General features: G+C 44.1%; 1 long non-coding RNA gene and 1 pseudogene across 1 annotated transcript; both read left to right on the top strand.

Moving 5' to 3' along the window:
- The first annotated feature begins 566 nt into the window (after window positions 1-566).
- LOC136499186 (uncharacterized) lies at window positions 567-2,432 on the top strand. Its single transcript, XR_010769933.1, has 4 exons — window positions 567-644; window positions 1,015-1,082; window positions 1,344-1,429; window positions 2,278-2,432. It is a non-coding gene; the product is annotated as an uncharacterized lncRNA (long non-coding RNA).
- A 6,393-nt stretch (window positions 2,433-8,825) lies between these two features.
- On the top strand, window positions 8,826-17,406 carry LOC136501729 (DNA-directed RNA polymerases IV and V subunit 2-like; annotated as a pseudogene).
- The last annotated feature ends 4,919 nt before the right edge of the window (window positions 17,407-22,325 follow it).

Raw genomic sequence — 22,325 nt, 5'->3', positions numbered from 1 at the left:
GCAAATGTGTGAACTGAACATTGCAAATAAAGCATGTGTTTGCTACCACTGAAGTATTGAGCAAATGTATGAAACTGAGTGCTGCTAGCTCTAAGACTCAACTTTGGAGCATAAGACCAAGTACAACACAGACGTTTAGCAGGCTCTTAGAGGCAGTTTCATTGTTTTCCTTGCCACTGTGGACCTGAGCACAAGCTCATGTGTGGGTGACTGGGCATTGCCACTTGACGAGGTTTTTGATGCATGCCTTGAAACTTACGTGCGAGACGGATGTCTCCCAAGAACAGTAATTAGCTTAATTATTTCATTACCTTAGCAAAATCGTTTAGTTTCCATTTGAGACAAAGGCTCTTTTATGTTTGCTTCATGATTCATGTCCTAATGCGCCTACTTGTGTGACAATTTGAAGAGGCTGAAGATTCCTGTAGGTCAAGTCGTTGCTAATCATTTCTGATCATAATGTTTAATCATTGAATTTTTGTCTATGTTGCTAGCACTAGCAGCCTAGCATGATTGTGTTACATAGGTTTCAAATGCCATGAACTTACTCTTTTATTATTCTGTCTAACCTTGCAGGTTGGGTTAATCGCTTCGCCAACGCCAGTGATACTGCTGTGGTTGTTGCTGAGAGCACAGCAGTTAAGGTAATTTCAGAATCTGTTGCTGTGATACAATATGCTATCTCCAATTTACTTAATCCTAGCATGAACTTATGATTGCTTCCAGCTGGACTTGATTTTTTTATTGTTAATGTACTCACGATCAGTTCCAATTTAAGCCTATCATAAAACATCTCTTTCACATAACTATATATTTAGTATCAGCTAAGTGGTTTTCTGCTGGTGTCCTGAGATAGTTGGTGAATGGTGAATTGGAACAACAGTGCGGTGACATATGGTTATAGGAAAGTTAATGCCAGAATTTAATTTAGCTGCTTCTAACTTGCTACAAGAATTTTCCTTTTTTCAAACAAGAGCAGCCTTTTATTTACTAATGGTGCTAATTTCATTACAGATCTCATGAAGGCTACTCATGAGGACCACACGGAATTTCTGCTTTACTTGGTCTGGATCCATGACGAGGTGGGTAACCTTTTTTTATACTGCAAAAATGTAGGTAGGCATGCAAGATAGTTTGCTCCTCATGCTATGGTTATATGACAGGAAACCTATCGATATTAATGAAGGGTGAGTCATCTGCATGCTAGCCTAGAGTTCGTGTTTGAAGGCGTCCCTCTAAAATAGTGGGAAGGTTCCTGTTGGATTGCTGATTGCTGATGGAATTATTATGGTATCCAGATCAATTTTATTTTTGATGTACTGAAAATTGCACTATTTGTTCAGCTTTTTATGATGGAATTTGTATGGTAGGTCTGGCAGCTCCATGAGTTGACCTTCAACAAGACGGTGTCGACATTGACCAGCTCAAGGTACACCTATGGCCCTTATTTCATTAGATTTTTTTTTGTCGACATTGACCAGCTGAACATTGATGTCATATCCTGTTTGCTTGCATAATGTTTTTTTGGTTGAGTAAATAGCTTTACTGAATTTGTGGTACGTGTACTAGATAGGTCTAGCTAACTAACCGTTATATTTCACTGATCACTGGATGGAATACTTCACTTTCCTATTATCTTGTTTCTTGCATTTACAGTATGAGATGATTGTTCACGCAGGCGCAACTAGGGAGCACTGTTTTCCTTTGATCAATATATTTGTCCACTTGATTGTCTATAGGTGACTGCTAGCCAGGAGACATATTTTGCTACTTGAGATGAGCAAATAGCAAGTGACATGGCTGTCTTCTGAATTAAATAGAGACCAGAGAGAAGTAGCGTAGATGAGTTGACTCATTTGATCTATATTTGCATGCTATACACAGACTACAGTTACAAAAAGAAAGTGTGAATTAGAGGTTACATTGCAGTAGTACATGAATGAATGGATGGAAATTAGGACAGATCAACTGCAGATAGTTATTAGTTGTGAAATATTTTTTATGTAGCGAGACATGAGTTTTTTTTTTTTGTTCTTTGATGAAATTTAAGTTTTGTTGGCTCATATTTTTGGATGTTCAAACGCCGCCGTAGCATTAGCACGGGCATTGGTGATGAAGAAATTGCCTACGTTTGGACAAAATGGTTCCGGAACAAAATACCATTGTAATGAAATAATAAGTTATTTGAACCTATTTATACCTGGTAAACTGATGGGGTTCTTAACGAAAAAAAGAAACGAAAAAAAACTTATGTTGGTTCTTTGGTTTCAAATTCAGGATGGGAACGATCTTGGGAGTGTTCTTTGTCTCCAGGCACTTGCAGTAACATGGATGAAATGATCGATTCATGGAAGGAGTTTAGGAAAGTTATGATTCGAAAATTTGTTACTTCAATCCATCAGTCAATTCAAACATTTGAGGATGGTTATGAAATTTTATATATGACCATGTATATAATTTGGAAAACTGTATATAATCCGGAAAACTATAGAAAATTGTCGTTGTTTGGTTGTTTTCATGTGCACCTTGAAATAAAGTCGTGGCGTTAGCACGGGCATTATACTAGTGGCATGTAAAGCATCAAGGGCATTAATACTATATTGATAAATGTAAGTTTTATGGAAGAAGTAAAAAAAATTAGAACTCTTGCCATGTATTCTCTTCTGAGGTTCCTTCTTTTGTGATTTGCCTGCTAGTAGAAAAATCAAAGGGTTCTTGTTATCAACACTTAAGCACAATGTAGCATGTTGGAGAGAACAGGGCTCTTGTCACTTTTACCTCTGTATTTGTGTGCCCGGAGAAGGACTATTTAGGTAGCCAAATCAAAAGCATGTTACTTAGCCGAATTACATCTCAGCTGCTATTTGGATTGGAACTATCAGTTTATTATATCTTTTATTTGCAGGTGGGAGGTAATGGCTAGGGGGGGCTGATGCATGCAGGAAGCAATTGGATGGAATTTCACATGGCCAATGCATTATTTTGGACATTCTAACTAGATATGAATGCTTTTGGACATTCTAACTAGATATGAATGCTTTTGGACATTCTAACTAGAGATGAATGCTTTTGTTTAAGTGATGAATTGTAATGAGTGCGAGCAAACCATGAGATGTAAACTGTGCAACTAGTGCAAACATCTATATATGAGCTATGCATTATTCTATCTTGGTGGCCAAACTGCCTTATGTAACTTGTTTCTCCAAGTTGAGCTTATGGATATGATATAATGATATAATTGTGAGCTATGATGAGCTTCATTGTCATAATTGTGTATATTGTCCAAAATGGAATTGATGATTTTATATATGGTTCATTGATTGTATGATTAGTACTGATACTGAGGTTAATGAATAATTTGAGGTTAATGAATAATTATGATGTTAATTTTTTGTATTGATAGTGTCAGATAGTTGGACGCTATATAATATATAGCGTCTGACCAATAGTCGCTATAAGTATGTACTTGGCGTCGAACAGTCGGTCGGTATATCTTTAACGTACCGTCGAACGGTCGGTCGCTATAATTAAGGTCGGACGCTATAACTTATAGCGACGCCACTTGTACCCACGTGTCAAGTCGGACGCTATATGTATATAGCGACCTACCGTAGGTCGCTGTACTGACTTATAGCGACCTACCGTAGGACGCTGTAGATAGGCTGTGGTATAGTGGACACACTCGCTCCTCCCCTGTCCCCCACACCTCCTCTGCGCTGGCATGGCCCCCTGAACCGTCGGGCATCAGAGGCCAACTCCTCTGCGCCTCCCGCACCACCGGGCGCCTCCTCCACGCTCCCAGCACCGGCCTCGAGTGCGTAGGCAGCCACCCTCCTCCACGCCCTTGCGTCCTTCCCTCCTCTGCCAACTACTTCGTTGGATCCACGACATCAAGCGCCCTGGGGAAAAGCTCGCCGGCGTCGCCGCCACCTCCACAACTTACCCTCATCTCTCTGTAGTCATTTGGAGGGCCTCGGGTCGGCCTGGCCTGCAAAAAGGACCATGCTTTCTGGGCCAGACCGGCACGGAAAAGGACCCAACAGGCCATGCTTGGGCCATCAGCTAGGCATGAAGCCCAGGGCGACACGGCCCGGTGGCATGCCGGGACCTACCAGGCCGTGCCTGGCATCAGCTCGTGCAGTGCCGAGCCAGGCCGGCCCGTTGCCCATCTATAAGCAAGGGTCACTACTACTATAGGCTTAATGGAGGTGGGTGTTTTAGGTTAATGGAGGCAGGCAAAGCAGCCGCCTCCAATCAAAGGTCACTGCTAATCCGGACCTACAGAGGCGGTTGCTATGCCCGCCTCGGTTAACCTATTAACGGAGGCAGACACCTTAAGGCAACCGCCTTGGTTATTATAGACATTTTGGCATTTCTTCTATGTGGATGAGTTGTTTTGTCAAACAGTCCATGAAAACAGCTCTAGTTCCGTCGGTAGAGCTATTTGTGGATCTTAAGCCCCAAAAACAACTCTAGTGGTGAAGTGGAGTTGTGCCAAATAGGGTCTTACTTTGGGCAGAGGGAGTAGGCCGTATCTTATCTTGTACAATCTGAGTGGCTAATATGTGGGCCCCATGGCGGATGGTGACTAAGAGCACCTCCAACATATAACATTTTTGTATGTGCTTCGTCAGTGTAACTAGGCTTGAAAAAAGTAGGTGCCCTATAGGTGGTAGTGGTATATGCAGAAGATACAATAGCCTCAATAAAGAGAAGATGGCAGACCATAGAAATTGTGTGGAAAAAAGTGGAAAGGAGAGAGTTGTAGGGATAAAAAAATATGCTTAGATCATCTCCATCAGATTGAGAATCCTCTTTCCCTAAAATGCCAGTATAGGAGATTGAGAAAACAAAAATAAAGGGGATAGGAGAGATGCTTTGCAGCAGATTGAGAAAACAGTCATCCTCTTTCCATCTATTGTCACATGGGACCCATAGGTCAGTGGCTCTCTCTTTCTTCTTCCTCTATCACGGCATCTTCCACCCTGGGGACCCACATGTCAGTATTAGAAGGAGGTGGAAAGGGGATTGAGAAAAATGTGTGCCACATGCCCTCCATTTGAGGGACCGATGAGAGTTTTTGAGGGATTGAGAAAAATATAGGAAAGAGGAGGATTGAGAAATAAAGAGGATTTGGTGGAGCAGAGTTTTTTCACCTTTTAGGGAAAGGAGATTGTTTTACTCAATCTGGTGGATATGCTCTTAGGTTAGATGGATAGTAGTTTTCATTTTTACATAAACCTACTACATTTGGCTAAAACCACTATTACTTTATGCCTGCCTACGTTGGACATGGCCTAACGGTGGGAGAAGCTCAATCCATTCCATACTTTTTAACCCTCGTTCCATTCTACCAAACAAAAAATATAGATGTGTCCTCATTGTATGCTGATATTCAGCCTGTTCGCTTGCTCGTATACGATCGTGGATTATAAGCTGGAATATTATTTTTCTCTCACACCAAACCAGCCAGCAGTAAATAATCAACGATCGTTTACGACGAAACGACGATTGCTGGAGTAGCTCGCGATGCCATGCCACCTTTTTGCAACAAATTCTACTTCATTCGATTATTGTGCAACCAATCCATCATTAAGTTTGCCTGTAAAAACACAGTACTTGTATGAGGACAGTGGAGCAATGATGTCGTACTAGCTTACAGAGCTTGTGCATTCAACCGGGAAATCCTCCGAGTAGAGAACTTGTATGCGTGGCTTCTTAGAATCTGTACTACGTGCAGCGTACCTAGTTATCGACTTCCATCAATCACACTTACACCAAGAAAAGCACCGGTGCCAAGCCACGTGGACATTTGCTCCAGCGATGACAAATTGCCAATACAACCACACAAAAGCAAGCCAAATTTTCCCACACGACGCTCTACGTTCCAGTACCCCTGCAACTTCTTTCGGGGGCAGAATCAAGGGAATTTGGGGTGCGATTGTTTGCCCGGCCCAAATAAGCCACTGCGCTCTAGGGTACAACCTGAGCTGTTTGTTTGCCTGGAGGTGGTCACGAGCCCGGCTAGCACGGCCCTTAAAGCACCCTAGGCCTGGCCCTAGGAAAACAAAAAAAAATTCATTTCTCAGGAGCCCGGCTCAAGTGGGCCGTTGGCTGTCCACGGTGGAGGATCTCGTCACCTCCCTTCTCTTTATTAGGATCCCGACGCCATCCTCCTCACCTCCGGCCACCTCTCCTCCCGCGCCTCCGCCATCTCCCTCCTCCGTGCAGCCCCCTCCCCATCGGTGAGGCGGTTGCCGGCAAGGTCGAGCGTGGGCGCATTGCCTTGCCCCGGATCCCGATGAGGACGGTGAATTAGAGGTTGTCGAGGATGACGTTGAACTGTAGGGCGAGTTCTCGATGCGGTCACCCATGTGGAGCTCGCCAAGGTTCTCGGCACTGTCCTTTACCCCGTCTTGCGGCTCGCAGAAGGGGAGGTAGAACCCATGGGCGCCAAGCACCGCCACGACAAGCAGCGCGGCCGCCGCGACGGCAAGGAGGAGGAGCGCGCCAGGGTGGGCCATGGATCTGGATTGGCGGCGGCGCGCGGATCTGGGCCACGCCACCTGTCACCCAGGTCGGCGCGGCAAGCTTGTACCGGAGCGGCCGCCTAGACCCGGCCAGCGGCCCACCTCCCCGCTGCCGCGAGCAGTCCCCGCCACCGCCGCGAGCCTCCCGGTGCGACAACCTCCTCCACCTCCGCACGGCCCCCTCCACCGTGGCGCGACAGCCCGCCTCCCTGCGACTACAATGAGAGGAAGAGAGCGAGCAGGAGCAGGAAGAAGAAGGTGTGGGGTGGGGTGGTAAGGCTACAAATTTTCTGATGCAAGGTACTCGTACACTTTTGTCCATGCAAACAAACATCATCCCACCTCTAGCCAGCCCTGCTTGGGTCAGGCAAATAAACAGGTCCAGTTGCACCACTTGGGGCTGCCTCCACTTGGCCAGGCTGGGCTGGTACCCACAGGCCACCCTAGTCGAGGCAAACAAACACGCCCTTGGTGTCCAACATCATGTCCGGAACCTGCAGGCTGGAGGGAAGTGAGTGATCCAGAGTTTCAGGCCAGGACTACGTGAAACATACCAACACAAATCGCTACCTTGGCTAGGATCTGCGCCTTGGAAAATGTTTCCCATGAGTATGGATAAGACTAATATATAGAATGGTTGCCATTAAACTCGTTTGGATCCTCCTTAGGAAGGAGAATAAGTGGGTCTTCATTCAATTTGTTAGAATCTCCGATAATCAAGTGCCAAAATAGGATCCAAAGCTCTAAGAAAGTCAATAATCAATCACGCTTGACCCAGTATATAGAAACGATTTTTATATAATAATCTAACTAATTGTTGGCAAAATTTTATGAGAATTTAAATTTTCTAATTAAAATACTAATAAAGCCCATATAAAGGAATGAGATAGTTATGATCTTCTAGAGCATTCATGCCAAACGTAATGAGTTGCCGCTTGCATCTTGCATTCTATATAAAAGATTTGGTCTTGTAAGAAACCACTAGTAATATGTGCGTCAAAGAGAAAGTAACTACATGTCAATACACCAATGTCGTCGTCACTGGCCTGAGCGTGGGTCAAAGTCTTAATAATTCATAAATATATAGATAGAAAACCATGAGTAATAACATGAAAGAAAAGAACGTGTGGCCATGCTAGCCCTAGTCCATCTCATGAATGCTCAAAATCAAGCAGCAGGACTGTGCAAGTATATCAAGTATCTTCTGTGTGCCACGCTTTACTAAGAGGGCCATTTTTTTTGTGCGGGCATGCCTTCTCATGTGCGCCTAAAAGTAGAGTAAAGAGCAACTAAAACTCACATGGCCTAGCTTGTAGCTCCACACTGTTTTTCACCTCCTCTCAAGTAGAACCAAAACCATATAACCTTAATATTTGCAAAATAAGACGTAGGTTGTTATTTGACTGCACTGTAATCTACCTTAATCATAGTATATTAATGTGGATTAGAGTGCAGCCAAATAATACCTAACTTTTTTATTTGTATAAGTCACAACCACCTACCAAAAGAACCGAAACGCAACCCACGCTAACTGGAATCGAACGCTCGGCACCACCCACCCACGCGGCATGCGTGTGTTGGCCAGATTGATGCGGAGGCCTTGGGAGGCTTGCGTTCCATTACGCGTTTAGGAGCAACTAATGTGCGTCCAAAACTTTTCACCACTGGTCACTTGATCTTCTATGTATCACATCTCATCACACCCCTATAACTCTCTTTCTTTCCACCACTCCTAGATAATGTTCGTCTAAATGGTCGTTTAGCCACATATCGAAAGAACCGAAACGGCAACTCGCGCTAACAATACATTTGCATCCAAAATTTTTCACCGCCGTCGCATGATCTTCTATGCATCACATCTCATCACACCCCCCATAAAGGCCATAAACCCTCTTCTTTCCACCACCCGAACGGTCGTTTAGCCAGTTCATACACCATTTAAACCCTACACATAGCTACATCGTTTCCGTTTAAATGAGAGTTTAGCCTGTTTAAATGACTGTTAAGTGGCCATTTAGACCAAATAATGGTTAAACAACAACTGACCCACTGTTTACAGTTTATGATAAATTGATAATACTGCCCCTAATCCCCCATCGCCAAGCTTTTCGTATGCCGAGTGGCTCCGTGCCTCCGTGGGATGCCTATCCAGCCCCGAGCAGTGAAAGAGACACTAACCGGTGGGACCCAGCTAAAGGGAAAGGCCCGGCAGAACAGGAGAGAACAGAGAGCCGCAAAGCGTGCCGAAGCACCAGCGGCCCAGCGGGGCAGTGGTTGGCGAGAAACGGAGGAAGCCACGGCCCTGGTCCGGCCACGGCGAGCAGAGAGAGGCACAGCGCGGGCCTCCGTGCTGCCGTCCACTGTGCTGATCCTCCTCGCTTGGTTCTGGTTGCCTGCCTCCTCCTACGGTACCATAAAGCAGAGCAAAAGCACACTCGACTCGCAGTCTTCTCCTCTCCTCTGTCCTCTCGGTCGCAACGCAGCGAGGAAAACCCCAACCGGCGCCGGCGCCTGCGTCGCGCCGGCGCGCCGTAGGGTTTCTCCTCGCCTCGCTGCCGGCGATCGCTGGCGCGCAAGGTACGCCTCTCCGCCCTCCGCCCTCCGCCCTCCGCCCTCCGCCCTCCGCCCATTTCCGCGCCTCGTTTCCACGACCATCTCGCGCCCGCCCCGTTCCGCGCCGCCGGCCGCGGCGCGTGGCGCAATGCGGCGTTTCCTCTGCTCCTGGGCCTGGACTGCAGGACTGGGTCGCTAGCTCGCGGCCTGGACTGGTGCACGCGTCTCTCTCGAAAAAAAAAGGCCGCTTTTTTTTCGTTTCTTTGTTTCGTTCGGCGGCGAGGGCTTCGGAGCCCGTGCCCCCTCGCCGCCGGCAGCGCGTGGTTTTGGCGCTTCGAGCATTGACGTGGCCTCAGGTGGGCACCCCGCCCCTGTTCTTGTTGTTTGTGACTTTGTGTGCGTCTCATGGCCGGGGTGGGGTTTTGTGCTGCTAGTGCGGTGCTGAATTCTGGGGGTTTTTTGGTGGTGCCCCGTGATCGTTGATCGGGACGCATGGTGGTGGCGAGCCCTCTTCTGATTTCTAAATCCCAAAATGATGCAAGGTTGCGCGAACTTGCCATACTTGATGGTGTGGTGGGCCTGCCTGCCCAAATCGCCATTAGAAAAGGACCAGAGAGGGAGACTGGGGGAGTAAAATGGTGGATTTTGTTGAAAATCTTTTTTTTTTTTTTTTGTCGTGATTGGTACTGCTATGCCTGTAAGGTGCTCCATTTAGGTAGAATTCAGTGAAATGGATGTCTGATGTGTCAATTTTTTTATAAAGGCAGCATCTTTGCGCATGCATCTGCCTGATAAATTATCTGATTGCTCTTCTTTTTGTGGAATGCTACGTGGAGCCCTGGGTGCACATCGTATACTGATTTATCTTTTGGTTAAGAAGTTGAAAAGTTGCGTTGTTGCACAAATTGTGTGAGATTTCAGTGTTTGTCGCTGAATGCCATGTGGATGCACATGTTCTGCTTTCTGATTTTCTGATTTCAAAGTTGTGCATTTCTATGATGACTGTGCTGATTATGTTGTTTCCCTGTTCTATTGTAAAGGCAGAGATTTTGTTGATACCGAGTACCAGCTGCCTTTTGTTTACCAATGGGGGAACCACAAATGGATGGTGATCAGTCACCTGTTATCTCAGATACTGATATGATGGATTGCCTGAATTTGGATGGCTATGGAGATGTTGAAGATCCCCACAAGGACGGTGCAAAAGGGGAGCGGCAGCCTTCTGGCAAAGTTGATGAACTGCAGTCTACTATGGATGTGGATTTGACAGGTGTAATATCTGTGGAAGATGAAGGGAATGAAAAGCAGAATGCTATGGATGTGGATTTGAAAGAAATACTGCCTAAGGAAGATGAAGGGAAAGGAAAGGCTTCTTCAGACCTACCCTCACATGTACCAGTTGATTTTGATGTTGCAAGCCTCGAGAAGTTTTGCAAAGAAGCATCAAGATCATTTTTCAGTGAAACTGGACTGGTTAGCCATCAGATAAACTCATACAATCATTTTGTCTCCCATGGACTCCAAGAGCTCTTTGATTCTTTTGGAGAGATCACTGTGGAGCTTGATTATGACCCTTCAAATAAAGATGGTGCTTGGAAACATGCAACTGTTAAATTTGGTAGGGTTAAGCTTGGTGAGCCAGTGTTTATGGTTGACAACTCTGATCTCGAACAGCAAGATCTCAAATTTAAGCCTAGACATGCTCACCTCCAGAAGATGACATATGCGTCCAGGATGAATGTAGAAATGACTGTTCAGGTCAGGATGTCCTAATTTATGTTACATATCAAGTAAACAGTAGGGGTAAAATATATTGTACCTGTTAAGAAAGACTAAACTATATATAATATAAATGGAAAAAAATAAAAAATGTTTCAGATATTCCAGAAAAGCTTTCTTATTCTCTTAACTAGTATGGATGTTAATGTGACCATTTCAGTCTTTTCTTATATTTCATAAATGACATGGAAGTTAGTTAGATTAAGCTCCTTCTCGAGTTCATTTTTAACTTTACTTTTCATGGCACAATAGCCATAATGATGTCACTGATGTTTTCCCCCTTACTCAGCCTTCAAAACTCATGTAGACTTTGAATGTAGCTATTGCACTGTGCCTTGGCATTCTGCTTGTAGTATTGCCTTCTCCCTGTATATTGAGCAGCATATGTGATTTAAAATTACTCTGGCATCTGTAATCAAGTTATGACCTTGATCTTTGTATCAACAAGATTTATACTGATATTTTACCACCTGATCAACTAGTGTTTTGGCTTTATCAGGTTTATATACTCGACAAAAGTGACAAAGCCAAAACAGGTAAGGATACACATGTTCATAGAAGAGATATAATGACAGAAACTAAACAAGTCAGCATGGGATTGTTACCTGTGATGGTGAAGTCAAATTTGTGCTGGCTGCATAAACTTCAAGAAAGTGATTGCCAGTTTGATTTTGGTGGCTACTTTGTGATCAAAGGAACAGAAAAGGTACTGCCTGACATGATTCATGCCTGCTCATTCAATTCTCAGCAAATGTATTTCACAAAGATCATTGCATTGTGCATTCTTATAGATTTTGATGGTGCTGTAAATATATTATGTATCAAGTGGGGCATGTAATAGATATTTAGTCAGAACAAATTAGGTTTTATGTTTTTTTTTTTTTTTGGAGAGGGCGAGTTTTATGGTTCAAATATATGCGACGACTCTATATGGCACTGCTATGCAATTGCCCTACATGCTTGCTATATCGCCCACCTTTCTCAATAGTTTAAGCTTTGGCCTTTGGCAAACTAATTAGTGCATGTTGATAAAAAAACTAATTAGTGCATGAAACTCAATATGTTGTCAGAGACAAAGGTTTTGAGTTGAGTCCTGGCTATCGCAAGTTTCACAAAGGGTGACTGCGGCTCACTTCTAGTGCACGCCTTAGGCTGGAGGGTGCCATGAGGGAAGTATTACTGTGTTACTTACCTTGCCCAATACTTAAGGGAGAGAGAGATAGATGAGGGAGACTATCCTGGCACTGCCAAACATATGTTTTGTGAAATTTCAGGTTTAAATCAAATGGAGTTTACAAATTTTAGCTTGGCAAGTGCTGTGATAAGTACTATATGCATGTGGTCAAAGTTCAAATCAAATATTTATATAGTAGGACGATGGTGCTTCATAAATTATGCATGGAAATTGTTTCTGTAACGTTGTCAAAGAAATTCTGCAGTTAACAAATTATCACTGAAGTTAAGAAAGTTTTACCTTTTTGATATTGAACATGTTTGACACCATGTCTGGGTGAAGAACATCTCATTATGATTGCTTTAAATTCTGTAGGTATTCATTGCTGAAGAGCAAAGGTTTTTATCAAGGATTTGGGTCACAGACCGCCCTAGCTGGAATACAAGTTACACGTCTCAAATCAGACGAGAAAAGATCGATATAAAACTCGTTCCATCCAAACGCAATGAAATCTGCAAAGTCATAAACATTTACTTCATGGGTACGATTCTGCCAATTTGGGTAGTATTTTTTGCACTTGGTGTATCGTCAGACAAGGAAGCTTTTGATATGATTGATATCCTAGACTGTGGTGCTTCCATAGTCAACATAATATCATCAACTATTAAAGAATCTCATGAAGAATTTGAAGGCTTCCGCACTCCAGGTAGAGCCCGTCAATATGTTGATGAGCTGATCAGAAAATCAAAGTTTCCACCCAAAGAATCCTTTGATGAGTATGTTTGTAGGTATATGTTTCCTAGTGTCAATGGGGTGAGGAGCAAGGCACTTTTCTTGGGTTACATGGTCAAATGTCTGCTAATGGCATACTCTGGCAACCGAAAATGTGATAATAAGGATGATTTCCGTAACAAGAGGCTAGATCTTGCCTGCCAATTGCTTCGGAGAGAACTCTGGACTCATATTAAGAGAGCAGAAAGACGCATGGTTAAGCTCGTGCAGAGAGATTTGAGCAATGATGGCAGCTTGCATGACCTTAGGCGTTATGTGGATGCATCAATTATTACCAATGGATTGAACCGGGCCTTCTCCACTGGTTCTTGGCAGCATCCTTTTAAAAAAGAAAGGTGTTCAGGGGTTGTAGCAACCCTTCGGAGAACAAATCCACTTCAAATGATGTCTGATCTGAGGAGGACGCGACAGTGGTTTGCGTATTCTGGAACGGTTGGAGATGCAAGATACCCGTAAGTTCCCTGTTCCTTTCTACCAAAAAAAATGATGCATGCCTACTCTCTTCCTTTTCCAATATCCATGTGCAAACTGACTTTCCTTTTGCAGGAATCCATCCTACTGGGGAAAATTATGTTTTTTGTCCACCACTGATGGTGAAAAATGTGGATTTGTGAAAAAAACTTGCTGTGACTGCTGTGGTTAGCTCTGTAGTGAGGAAACCGTTGATTGATACATTTGTTTCTTCTGGAATGAAGAAACTGAATGATATTTCTCTACAAGATATTTCTGGGAAATTCAGGATCTTCTGAATGGAGGCTTGCTTGGAGTATGTGCAGACCCACACGAATTGACTTCGCGTTTAAGAAGCTTGAGGCGTAGCAAGCTAATTGATCCTCAGGTTTTCTCAGTTTCCGTATCTGTCAATTAACACTCCGTTGTCATGAACCTCAGTTTTCAGATCCCAGGATAGTGTCTTACTACCGTTCGTGGTCTCTGAAAACTCTAATAAACCATTATTCATACTTTCAATTTTTTGGATATATTTACCTTGTACCATCATGAGTCCTGATGCTTCATGATATCGTGATAGATTTTGCTGCTTAATAAGTTCTTGATTACTGAAAGTTGTTTCTTTCAGTATAGCTGTGCTCATGTATCTACTGGTTAAAAAATTTCATAGCAATTACCCACCAACCTTAACATCGGACTCACTTTAATTATCTTGTGATGAGTCGATACCATTCTAATCTTCTCTTGCTTATTACTAGTTTTTCCTTTAATTCGTTCCCAAAAAAAAACTAGTATTCCTTTTCATAATCTTCAAAAAGAAAAAAAAAACTTTATGGTGATCTGAAATTTCATGCTAATGGAATTCTGAACTGAACTTGCTTTATTTCCTTATGCATTTGGTGTATGTTTAGGAATATTCAATATATATTTTTGCCACGAGGTGGAATATGATTGTTTTGTTACATGTACTATTTCTGCTTCAGTGGAATACTTAAGTACATATGTTGCAACAAGCTGGTAGTAATACTGTTATTTTTCCTATTTTTAATTTGATTAGGTTGAAATCAAAATGGACAAGCACCATAAAGAAGTTCGTGTATTTTCTGATCCAGGCAGAATTCTAAGACCACTTCTTGTAGTTGAAAATCTAAGAAGAATCACAAGACCAAAAGATGGACTATACTCTTTTCAGGAACTTATGGATCAAAACATAGTTGAGTTGATTGGTGTTGAAGAAGAGGAGGACATCCGATGTGCATCTGGAATTAGACATCTATTCGCAGGGGAGAAAGAAGACGAGTCTTCTGGCTCTACTCATTGTGAACTTGATCCTTCTTTCTTGCTAGGGTTGAGTTGCAGTCTCATTCCCTTTGCCAACCATGATAACGCTAGGAGGGTTCTCATGCAAGCTCAAAAGATATCCCAGCAGACTATTGGCTACTCTCCCACAAATTCTCACACTAGACTTGACACCCTTTCACATTAAATCTTCTATCCACAAAGACCCTTGTTTAAAACTGTGGTGTCCTATGGTCTTGGAATGGCAGAGACAGCCTACAGCTTTGGACAAAAAGATGACTTTAATACACCAGAATATTTCAATGGCCAAAATACAATAGTCTCAGTCAACGTACATCAGGGATTCAACCAAGAAGATTCTCAGGTGCTGAATAGGGCCTCTTTAGAGCGTGGCATGTTTCGTACACTACATTTCAAGAGCTATAAAGCACAGGTCGAAAACAAAGAGATCACAAGGCGTCTCAAACACAGGGAAAGTATCAATTTTGATAAAGTGCAAAGCAAGAGAGGGAAGGTTGACAGTCTGGAATGTGAGGGTTTACCCTATGTTGGAGCAAGTCTTCAAAGTGGTGACATTGTCATTGGAAAGGTCTCTGAGTCTGGTGAAGATCATAGTGCCAAACTGATGCATACTGAGCAAGGGATGGTGGCCAAGGTAGTTCTTTCAGCGAATGATGATGAGGTGAACTTTGCAACTGTTACTCTAAGACAGGTGACTAATAAATCTTTTCAAGATTATTCTGCATTGTTTTTCGTGGCCCATGCTTGCATGCAGTGGCATTCTCCTTAGACTGTCTCCAACAAGGAAGCCATATGGGCACACAAACCCAAAATAGGTAGCAAGAGACCCAAAATCAGCCTCCAACAGAGTACCTATACGGGAGACTATTTTGGTTTGCCCAAGAGGCACAACCCAAATATGGGCATCCTCTCTCCTAGAAACCCATTTGCAGAAAGATTCTCTTTTGAGTCTTGTTATTGGAGAAGATGCCTAATAGGTATTGAACTTTTGCCTGTAGCGCTACTCAAAGGACGAATGGGTCTTGTATTTTGGGTGTTATTGTTGGAGATAGCCTTACATAGTACAGTAGGGCATGGCATTATTCTCAGATATTTGGCATGTTTTGCTCAACTTGTGTATGTATGTTCTCCTTATGATTTTGGAAATGATAGATGATCTACATTTTTGTCTTGAATATTTAGTGCTCTGATATCACCTTAGGTGTCAATGATATATAGAAGATTTAGTTTTCTAATCTGCACCATTTCATAACAATACTTATTCTCTTACTTTTCTTGCTTGCTACAAGTGCTGTATGCCCACTTGTCAATCTCCCTAGTGATTAATCTAATAATCGTTTCAGTCTCGCTCACCATGCGTCAGAGACAAGTTTGCTAGCATGCATGGGCAGAAAGGAGTGGTTGGCCTATTGGATTCCCAGGAGAATTTCCCATTTACTTGCCAAGGGATAGTTCCAGACATCGTCATAAACCCACACGGTTTTCCAACTCGTCAGACCCCTGGTCAGTTGCTTGAAGCTGCTCTGGGGAAGGGGATTGCCATGGGTGGGAAGGTCAGGTATGCAATACTGTTCACCACTCCAACCGTGGACGTGATCACCGAACAGCTGCACAAGTAAGTTCTATTTACATGACGGATTCCTTTCTCACCTTTGTACTTTAATTCGCCCTTGCACACATGTGGGGAAACTAGACAGGATACTGGTAACTGAATTGTAGCACATGGCATCTCATGTCAAGGTTCTTTGTTATGGCTTTTGCAAGTGCTCATTTTGCCCTCTCATTGTGAGGCTATAGGAACATGTTCAATGATGCATTCCCATGGTGTAGATCAGTAGATGCACTGATTAATAAAGATGCATATATATGTGAGGCTGGTTAGCCATTCGGCCATTCGTATGGCACAGCTTTTTCTCATGTTTCTATACCTGTGGGTTTGCTTTGCAGGGCTGGGTTTTCAAGGTGGGGTGAGGAGAGCGTCCTGAACGGGCAGACCAGCGAGCGGATGAAGTCCCTGATGTTCATGGGGCCGACCTTCTACCAGCGGCTGGTGCACATGGCGGAGGACAAGGTGAAGTTCCGGAACACAGGGCCGGTGCACCCGGTCACGCGGCAGCCGGTGGAGGACAAGAAGTGGTTTGGGGTGTCAAGTTCGGGGAGATGGAGCGCGACTGCATGCTCGCCCATGGCGCCGCCGGCAACCTCCACGAGCGGCTCTTCACGCTCAGCGACTTCTCCCAGATGCACATCTGCCAGGCCTGCGAGCGGGTGGCCAACGTGATCATGAGGCCTGCCGAGGGCGGCAGCAAGAAGGTGCACGCCCCTACTGCATGTTCTGCTGCTCCGCGGAGCGCATCGTCCGGGTCAACGTGCCCTACGGCTCCAAGCTGCTGTACCAGGAACTCTTCAGCATGGGCATCTGCCTCAAGTTTGACACCGAGGTCCGCTAGAACGCCATGCCATTTCATCAGCCGTCTCTTTTTGAAACCGTAGACTACATGCATTTGCAACTTCGTTGCCTAGGATATTGGTGATTGAAGTCGACCGTAGACTACATACATTTGCAACTTTGTTGCCTAGGAAGATATTGGTGATTGAAATCGAACCATTTATGGGCTGATGTTGAAACCTGCAATTTTCGCGGTAACGATTTTTTGGGTATTTGGTAATTAGTCTCAGCACTGGTTGATAATGTGATTCAGGGTGGTGTTACTACTACCACTACAGCAGCACCAGCGTCAGGCTCAGCATCGCCTACGCCTGACGATCGTCCGACAACATGCGCGTGGCAAGATGGCCTACAGGAAGAAAGGCTGCGCAGGCTCAGGACCTTGAACCCACGCGTCTTCGGCCCGGACTGGCAGAACAAGTGCTCTCGACGTCGTGCCTGCGCAGCGTGGTGTCGTCCCTATGGGCCTGATTGATTAATTGCGTTAGTATTGTATTGCATTAGATATTATAGTGTCGTGTGTGATTGGTTTCCTGCATAAATGGCTAGACCATATCTTGGGCTGCAAAGTGGGTGCAAGAGAAAGGGTGCATAGCTAGATACGCAGGATTTGATCGAACAGTGGGATGTAGGTTGGGCTTGCTTCGAGGATAGCGCTAGCATGCATATGAGCCTATGCAAGGAACCAAGCATGACCAAACTGCACTGTGAGGGCCTGGATAAGGGGTTATATAGGCAACCAAACAGACCCTATAAGTATGTAATAGCTTCTTGCGTAAGGGGTTAAGAACAATTATATAACAAACTCTCCTATGAACTAATATAGCAGACCTCGTCTTGCCCTATCCCCTTCTTGCTATCCTTCCCAAATTCCGAATTCTATTGAGCTGCTAACAAAATTGGTGTATCATATCCATTCGATTCCCCCGCATTGCTCTCGTCTCTTTCGTCTTGACCCCGAATAGTGATCCCCCACGCGGGTTGATCTCTGTTCTTCACTCTTGCGGTGTCGAACTTGAGGTCCCGTAGGTCCATGCCGAGGTGGATTCGGTCGACGGCTGAGGCACGAGTTCGTTCACCCTGGAACCCCACCAAATCGAACACGATCACTTCACCCGATTCCACAAACAGCTGAGCACCATGGATCCCAACACCAAGATGATCCTCGACGAGCTCAAAGCCGTACGCACAGCGCTCACGAGCAGGATCGACGTGGTGAAGATATTGGTGATTGAAGTCGAGCCATTTATGGGCTGATGTTGAAACCTGTAATTTTTTTTTTGAAAGACCTGGTTGCCCAGCTTTGATTTATAATAAATAGAGGATAGCAACGTCATTACATGCGCGAGTGGCGCTACTCCCCGCAGCCTAAGCTACATGGAGTTGAAAAAAGACAAGAAACCTGCAATTTTTGTGGCATGATTTTCTGGGTATTTGGTAATTAGGTAACAAGTCTCAGGCACTGGTTGATAACGTGATTCAGGGTGGATTTTCTGGGAATTTAGTTAGGTATAAGACTCAGGTACTGTGATTCATGGGGGCATGTTTTCTTCAGGGTTGTGAAATGGCATTTGATTCTTGTTTGTGATGTGGCGAGGCAGGAATTTCAGTTCCTGCAGCCTGGGAGTGCGTGATTCATTGATCAGAAGAAAATCAACGAGGAGGTTCACATCGAGGGAAGGCTCACTGACGCGGATGTTTGTAGGCGGCGGTGATCTACAAAGAGAGAAGAACTCCGGTGAGCTCGAACAATCTCAAAACTCAAGGAAAAACGACGGTGTTGATGTATGCCAACGCAACACAACCTAGCGAAGTTCCTGGACAAGGTATCGACGACGATTGCGCTCCGGTGCGGGGGATTGCAAGGGCGACGGCGCTGCTAGGATTTTTCGGAAGGGGAGCTCGGCTGCACGTGGGGCTCATTTTAAAGGAAAGGAAGGGCTCGGCGGTTACCACCGCATTCATTAGGGCGGCCCTTGATGGCTACTACGCCGGCAGGTACAAGGCGGAGGGAAACGGTGGCGGCGGCGGCGTTTTTTCAACTCGAGGAAGACGAAGGGCTGGAGACGCTGCTGGGCAGGCCCCATCCGTCAGCGGGAGAGAGCGAACGTGGCTGCGGGCCGTTGAACGGTCCGAGTTGGGGCACGGGGAAGAAAAAAAGAAGGGCCGAGTTGGGCTCCTGGTTTGCTGGCTGAAAGAAGAAAAAGATAGGGTTTTCCTATTCTAACCTTTTCAAACTTAGTTAAATTCAAATGTTCCCTAAAAAAGTTAAATCCAAATGAAATTTGAATTCAACTCAAACAACTCTAGCCCTACAAATAAAATAAAACCAATGCACTAGCATGAATGCAACACACATGTTTCTAAGACTTATATTTGATTTTAATTTCATAAAAAATATTTTTGGCCTAGATAAATTCATGGAAAAATCAACAAATCAATAAAATTAATTAATAATTAGGAAAATCATTTTAGGGTATTATAGAATCAGCATACTATCATGTGTTGCATGCATCTGCAAAAATCTGACCAATAGTTGGGGAATATGAGTGTGTTTGGTTGGGAGCAAAAGACTCTAAGGATATGCGAGGCTTATTTGGCTTGTGGGTTATTGCATCTGCGGAAGCATTACTAAACGTGCGTCCTTTTATTAAATTTTATTAACAGTCATCCTTAGTTCATTAACTATCCATTCTATGTAAGCACCTATGCTACTTTCAAGCAGGTGGTAAGCAATCAGAACCATTTTATCACCTTTCAAGTTCCAGTTCTTACTACGGTGCTAGACCATAGCCAAATTGTACCGTCTTATAGAAACGGCAATTCGTGAATCAATGTATCACAGCTGGATACCTAGAAACACACGCCTCACTTGTACCACAGCAACTAGGGATGAAAATGGATCAGATATGGACGGATATCACCGATATTACATTTGTTTTCATATTTCTGTCTGGATTCGGATTCGAATACGGATAGTGTCAACTATGTCGGATAGAATATGATTGGATATCGACATCATAAATATGCGATTTGAGTATTTGGATACGGATACGGTATTGGATGTTGGATATCCGGACTCAGATACGAACAAATCTCAACCCCTCTAAACGGATTTGGTTTCGAATATGGTCGGAAAATATTCATACCGTTTTCATCCCTACCAGCAACAAATAAGACCAACCCGTTCCACTCCTGTCAAGGGGTCCAGGTCCCCGTCCAAACTTAGACTCTAATCTCCCACTTGAGACCCAGTCTCAGTATGGTGCTTAGACCTCCACCTTTCCCCGCCTCCAATCAGTCGGTCCGAAAAGAGTCGAAACCCACAACAAGAGCGTAACGAGCCTTCCCGCTCCCATAAGTAAGTATGTGCTCAGAATAATAAGTCTGTGACCTGACTACCATCCACAGCAATGGACGGTCCTCAATCCACACAGGCGGAACAAATGCAATCCAAGCCTCGCTCGAATGCCTAACCAAGTCTAGATCCAAAGTTCCTTTCTGCCTGATCTCCAATTATCATCCATATATATTCCACGTGATAGTAATTTAATAACAACAATAATATTTTTCCTATCTCTCGCGAGTGACAGGTAATCACTCGACTTCAACGGAATCCTATAGCATAGCCATCTACATGATTCTGACATACTAGTAGGACTCATAGGATAAGGATATATATATATATATATATATATATATATATATATATATGCAAGTGGTTTTCATCCAACTCCTTAAAACTTAATGCACAAGCATAAATTAAAATGCAGAATAATAGGGGTTATGCATCGGGGCTTGCCTAGGTAAGATATAACCAAAAGTTAGCATTACATCATAGTAACACGATCATCAAGGCACCATCTTTTCTGCTACTTTGGTCAACTCCATGATCCATCGTTGTTCCTATTATGATATACGTGGATACAACGCAGAGACGTAAATAATCAACGGCAACTACAACTCTAAAATACGATTACGCTATGCAAGCTAACGAGCTAGCCTAGCTTTAATGACTAACATACTAATCTACTTATCTACGTCATCAAGTAAGGCTTTGTCTCCAGAAAAATGTTTTAGTTCTAAAATCTCAAGGTGTTTTGGCATTTTATTGATTAAATATATATTTTCAAACTATGGCTCATTTAGCTACCTTAGCAAACAATTATTATCAAGCTACAAAATTTACAGTGAGCATCTAATAATGTTAAGAATTTACTATAAAAGTTTTAGAGCCAACACTATCACCAATTTTTCACAAAAATTCCTTCAAGTTTATATCTGAACAATATTAAGCATCTCAAATTAATTAGATCACTCCTGAAAATATTATAAAACAATGTGAACAAAATATACTAGCAGATAGATCATGATTTTAGGAACTTAACAAAATTAGTTTCATAATTTTGGCCAACTACACAAATTTATATTGCATTTACAAATTTGCCTTAGAAACTAAATTAGAAAAATACTTTAGAAAACAAAAGGGCCGGTGGCAAGCATTCAGCCCAGCAGCCCAGCTTGGCCCAACGCGGGATACGGGCGCGCGTAGCAAGCCAGCCTAGCAAGCGGCCCAACATGGGATCCCTCGTGCTCACTGGCTATTTTGCAGAAAAGATCTTGATCTATCAACTTATTTCGTGGCACTATGCGCACTATTCCTACCGTCAGTAATCTTACAACCAAACTCTCATATGTTTCAGCTTTACCACGGGAAGATCCCTAGAACCCCCGCGCGTGGCGGCGCGGTGGCCGACGGCATAAGGTGGTTACGTCGGGCAAAACTAGGCTCGCTACGACGGAAGTAAGGGGCCGATCACCATCTACGGCTAAACGCGTAAGGATGGGTGGTGGTTAGGGGCTCAGAGACGCATTGGCGCGAGTTTGCAGTGGCGAGCGGCTATCCATAGCTGTGGCGTGATTGTTCCAATGAGCTAGAGCAGCTAGAAGACTAACGAGTAAGCGGGGTGAGCATAAGGAGCTTACAGCGAGCTCGTTCGAGTTGATGGTCCAGTCAGCGGCGGCCCGAGCAGAGCTGGCCACATGCGACCGAGCGGGGCGGCGGCGCTCCATGATGGACATCGTCGCACTCACCCACCGTCATCGAGCCACCCTGGCCAAAATAGCAGCGGAGCACCGGATGGAGGGAGTCAAGGCGAGTTCGGGGTTATGAGCAATTGAACTGCTATTGACCCTACAAGCCTTACCCCCAAACCTCTCAGCACGGCTAGCGTTTTGAAATGCTAAATTGGCAGTCGGTAGCGCTTGGCCGGGCATG

This window comes from Miscanthus floridulus, chromosome 13 (genome assembly GCF_019320115.1).
Source record: "Miscanthus floridulus cultivar M001 chromosome 13, ASM1932011v1, whole genome shotgun sequence".
NCBI classification, from domain to species: domain Eukaryota; kingdom Viridiplantae; phylum Streptophyta; class Magnoliopsida; order Poales; family Poaceae; genus Miscanthus; species Miscanthus floridulus.
The sequence above is the reverse complement of the archived record's forward strand: the minus strand, read 5'-3'. Positions and strand labels throughout refer to the sequence as shown.